Source organism: Egretta garzetta, unplaced genomic scaffold (assembly GCF_000687185.1).
Source record: "Egretta garzetta isolate BGI_Z169 unplaced genomic scaffold, ASM68718v1 scaffold287, whole genome shotgun sequence".
Classification (NCBI taxonomy): Eukaryota; Metazoa; Chordata; class Aves; order Pelecaniformes; family Ardeidae; genus Egretta; species Egretta garzetta.
Genome location: NW_009260435.1, coordinates 4,482,666 through 4,488,442, shown reverse-complemented (window position 1 = coordinate 4,488,442; position 5,777 = coordinate 4,482,666).

The window sequence follows — 5,777 nt, the reverse complement described above, 5'->3', positions numbered from 1 at the left end:
CAGCCCCCCCCCGCCTCGCTTTCTCCTCTGTGGGGCCGCCCCCTCGGGGTACTCCACGCCCACCGGCGGGGGGTGCCGGCGAGGGCTGCCGGCCGACCCGAGTGGCTTCGGGCACATCTGCTTCAGAAAACCAGCCCTCGCGTGGTCCTGGAGCGCGGCCTCGCAGGCCCGGGCGGCCGCTGGGGACCTTTGCCCAGGCTCCCCACAGGGATCCTAGGGGGCTGCGCCCGTTGGCCGTGAATGTCTGCAGCCCCGTGTTCCGTGCTACCCTTCCATGTCACCCTTCTAGAGCAAAGCGCTGGCGATGCCAGGTGGTGGACACCTCAGTGCTGGTGCTGTAGTGCTAGGGGGTGGAAAACCAGGGAGCTCTACTGTGGTGGTGACTGAGGTTTGGTGCCTCCTGGGGCATTCATGAGGAGGCTCCCAGTGCTGTGTTACGGTAAGCAGGCACAGGCGGGTGAGCAGCCTGGGTGCAGGGGGGTGCACAGCTTCTGTCCTGTTCCAGCTACCCCAGAGGGCTGGCGTCCCCTGCAGAGGTGCCCAGGGAAGGCCTGGACCTAGTCCCTCACTGCGTGCAGCCCTTTGCTCGCCAGCTTGGGCCCGTTCCAGCTCCAATGTTTAGGCAGGCCCTCCATTTTCATATGCACTTTTAAATTCATTTCAAGTCACTGTTGCTTCATTTTTGGTGCCTAGCGGGTGTTCCCAAGAACCATAGCTATGGTAGGAAAAAGACTACCAAAAGTGCTTTTAGAAGGTGGTCCTGCTTTTCTGTATTTTCTCACACAGTGTAATTAATGCTAGTCCTTCCTCTTTCACTAGCAATGTAGTTTGCATAAATGCAGAGTTAGTTATTTAACTTTTTTTTAACCACCCTGTCCACATCAGAGATGAAATTGCTAGTTTAATTTTTTTAAAATTAAAAAAGTTTCTTGTTATGGGAGATGCTCTCTTCTTTAGAATATATTTATTTTGTGGTATTTACTCTGCAACTCTCTAACCTTATTTGCCTCATGGAGAACCTTATTAGAAATTTCAGATGCTAGTGGAAAATGCTATATGAATAACAGTTCTTTGGGTTTCCCTCCCCCCCTCCCCCCCCTTTGATTCCAGCACTTCCATCTGTCTGGTCTCCCTGCTACTTTCTTCCCTTGTGTGGTTTGTTGCTGTGCAAATTGGTGGTAGCCATTAAGCATCAGTATGGAAAATGTGCTCATCTTTGGAGTAGTGTTTTCTGTTCCACCCCAGGAGTTACCTACGACAGACTTTTGAAGTAAGTCATATGGTATTTCCCATTTGTTGGGGATTCCTTAAGTAAGTGCAGAATCATATTGGACAAGTAGATAACAGTATTCAATATCAAGGAGTTCTCTTGTGGCAACATACTTTCTTAAGAGTTAGGTTTAATAATAAAAAATAAAATTATTGCAGCCTTAAAGCAAATAATAAAACTTAAGAACTTTATTTTTTAAATGTCAGTCTATGATGCAAATTTGGGATCAAACACAGCTAATGGGGTTAACCCTATTAATTAACCCTTGAACTTTCTTCCATATTAAGGGCCACCCCTTGGGAAAAAAGATAATTTAAACCAAAGTAGTTTATATTCCATTTATCACAGCTTCTCATTAAAAGTTAGTATTAGTTAGAGCAAACTCCCCTTCAACTATATATTTGGAAGTTTTCATGAGTTATTGTTGTTACTGCCTGCGAGTTTTCTTCAACTTATGATACTGTAGCTCTTTTTGTAAAGATCAAAGTTATTGAATTATAATAAGCTTTCCAAACTGCATTTTGCTTAAGGATGTAGAATGAAATACTTAATTTGACCTTTAAAAGTGTTTTTTCCCTTTATTTCAATTCCGTCTAAATGAGAACACAAAATTAATAAAGTCAGATAAGTTTTCTGAGAAGTGGGTTGCGGTGTCATATGGTAGCCTTCGATATCATGATATGTTGTCTTGTGACTGCTATATAAAATGTCAGATGAGTGACTATGGTTGAGTGCAAAAGCAACAGCTTGCTTCCCTGACCTGGAACTACATGCATAGCATTTTGTGATACTTACCTTATCCTGTAATTTCCATTTTATGACAGAAATGTAATCTTTAATAACTCAAACAGTAAATGTCCTTTATGGGTAGCTTCTTATAATTCAGGTAATATGTGCAAAACGATAATGAGGTTGGTTTTGCCAGTTATCTTTCAAGAGATTGATTTCCGATGTTAAACCAAGAGAAAAGGATAACTGTTTTTATTTTTATTTTCAGTTTCCAAATAACAAATGAAAACTTTGATGTGTGTTCCAAAAATCTTTCCAAAGTCTTCTTGCTTTGGAGAAGAGGTGACCAACACTGGTTTTGATTAGTGTATATATCTACATATCAATGAGTTAGATACCTGATTCCACTGGATTTTTGACAGACACATGTGCATATCTTGTGTGGAGACATGACTGTGTCTATAGCATGCAAAGAAGTTATGAAGTCAGTCAGAGTGGCCTAAGCATTTCCTGTGTGACCAAGATGAAGACTGTGTTATGATAACTATGCTAATTATTAGATTACATTAATAATCAAAGATTCAGCTGTAGAGCTGACTGAGATGGGCAACACCTCTGTACATTGACCATCTTTCCGCGTTTACCATAGTTAGAATATTTTAAGTGATACCATCTATAAATAATGCCCTGTGCTTCTGATTTGCAGTTGGGCACCAAAAACCTCCCATACCTGATAATATACTACTATGCTCGCTAGTTTCACTATTTCAAGATCTAAAGGTTCATGCTCCTTCTGTTTTTAAAGGAGATGTCAGATGCCTAACTGCCTCTTCGAAGAGTCTGTGGCAAGTCTGTCATTCTTGATCTAGAGCAGTGGTGAGCTCAGCCTCCCCTGCAGAGGTTCGCCCACATCAAAAGCGAGGTTTAGAGCTCAAGCAAGTTTTCCTGTGAAATTTTCTGCTACTTTCATTTCGAGACATGCAGGGTCCTAAAATTTAAATGTTAGTGAAGTCCCTTATCATTAGGTTTTAAGAAGTAGAAATTACATTTTTTCTGTTTAATTTTAGGGAGAAGTTTACTGTATCTTTTTTAAAATTATATAACTAATTCAGTGGGTGAACGTTAGCTTATCACAAGTTTAGTGCAACCAATTTAAAGACAAATACAGTAACAGCTAGTCCTAAAAAGTCATATTTGTTCATGTATTCTGTTTGAATTATTTGCATCAGGGTATTCATACAAAATTTTAGAATTAGAAGATACTCTAATATATCTTTTCCTGTTTTTCCTGCTTTTTATGACCAGAAGCATTTGCTGGTTTAGTCCCATGGCTGTATCTGTAAGCTGAGATTGGAAAAGTCGTCATTTCAAATGGGAGTCTGTGGACTTACACTCTGTCTCTGTAATGGTTAAAACAAGTGACAATTAATTTTTATAAATAATACCCGCACATATTTGCAAATGAAGTTTTTCTTAAAATATCACATTTTGAAAATCATACAGGTTTTTGTAAAAGTTTAAGTGAGCTCTGCAGGTGTTCTCAAGAGAATCCCGTTTTTACTGTGTGTCAGCTGAAAACCATTCTTGCAGGCAGAAGTTTCAGCTTGAACTGAAATCAGTTTTGAAAGAGGAAGGGCAGTCTGTTCAAATACATGTTTCTGTGCTCTGCTAAAGCTAAAATAGGTATCTGTGTGGTGAAGTAGTTCATAGAAATAGAGAAATAATTTGATCTGAGCCAGCTGCATACGTTGAAGTTAGTGGATAAAATTATTTGACGCAGTGTTTGTTCTAACCAGAAAGGATTTTATCCATATATTCTTGGAATGTGGTCCATACTTGTAGTAGCTTGTAGTAGCTTGGTATTTTGTGATTTCCCTGATGAGTTGGGGTTTTTTTTAATTGTTCTTGCTGAAGATCGCAGCAGTATAGAGCAATTCCAGCTCTCCTGTCTGTTCTTTTCTTAACAACTTTCAATCCTGTTACAATAAACAGTTAACCTTATTTATCTTGTTTTATTAGGTAGTACTCTTTGCTCTGCCATAGAGCTATGGATAAGTGAGAAGCCAGCAGAGCTATAGATCACTGTAATGTTCTTCACAAAGTATTTTCAGTCTCTCAGTGTCTAAAAAAAAAAGAGATTTCTCTGATGATGTAATTTCAACCTCTCCTACTTTTTAGGGTGGGACACCCTGAAAGTTTAGAGTGGTGGGCCTTGGTGGTTTTTTTTTTAGTTGCTAGAGACTTTTCTAGAAAAGCAAGAAACTGTTCTTTGTATTTATTAAATACACACAGAAAGCAAAGAACAAAAGAGGAAACATTGGTGAAAAATATCTGAAGAGTTTAGAATCTCCACTGCGCAACCTCCTTTACTCTCTCTTTTTGTATACCAGTTCCTAACGGAAAAGCCCTCCTTGATAGCCCTCCAGAGGGCATATGACTTCTTGTTGGGAAAAATTAAGGTTTTTTTTCCAATATATTCCTTTAAGAAAAGCACAGAGGAAAACATATAAAAGGTAGCAAACATTCTGCTTTTCTCTATATTTTTCCAGTGGGTGAATTCCTAGAAGATTTTATAAAATGTATGCAATCTGTACAAAAGCAGCTAAAGTTTAGTCCTGTAAAAATAGCAGCTTTTAGGCAATTTGATGGCAATGTGAATCAGTGAACATATACACGTAGGATCATGGTGTCTGTGTAAGTATGATGTGATGTTATTAATTGAAGAGAAGGGTCCACAGCATTATTTGATTTCATCAGCGAAGAGTTAGATGCATCTAAACTTACTCTATTTTTATTCATAAATTTTGATGGGTATGTGTGTTATCATTAATTGATAGAAAACTCCTTAATAATCTGTTGTTGCCATTGCTTAAAAAGCGTTTGGCTTTCCTGGGAAGGTATTTGGGTCAGTAGTATGTGACTATTAAATTTATATTGTGTGTGCTTCTGAAAACATTTTAATATACTAAAGACTATAGGTACCTAGTTTGGTAGAAAAATAATCCTTGAGTAATAACACTTGACCTTCAATTCCTTATTCCATAGTAAGTGTTCCAGCATTCATGTTTATTTTTACATTTCCTTTGACTTTTGTTTCCAAACTTGAGTGTATTGTGTGAGGAAGCAAAAGAATTGACAACTTTCCTGACTTGATTTTCTCATCTGTAAGTCACTAGATGGTGCCATTTAACTTCTCTGGAATCCGAAACTGTCTTACATACTATTTTTAGTAACGGTTATTAATTATGTTCTTAAAAGAAAATGAAAGAATTGGACTTTTGAGTTCTCTTTTTGAACTATCATTTTTTTCTGAGACTATGCAATATATATTTTTTGCTTAAATAAAACATTTATTAATGAAAATGTATAAAATTTTCAAGTTCTGTTCTTCTAAATTGTCATAAACTTTTAGTTTTACATTCATTTACATACATTTTACTGACTTTGATAATGACATGTGATTTGGTAATGCACATTTAAATATAGAATTGTTTGAGAGTCGTTTTTCCTTTTCTTCCTGAGGTCTCAGTAAGGATCTACAGCTAATGTGAATTATGATGCAGATTACTTCAGTTGAGGTATATCAGTTTTCATCCATGGACAGTTGCTCTATATTTCTCTGTGACTGTACTAAGAATTGAAAGGAAGAGAATTAACAGTGGCTCATTTATCTATCTTACTGTAGTCCTAGGATACTACAGAAACAACTTTGTGCAGTTTCATATAACAGGCTAAAAGTTTTCTGGGGAACTTTTGTTTCATAATTTCATATTAAAAA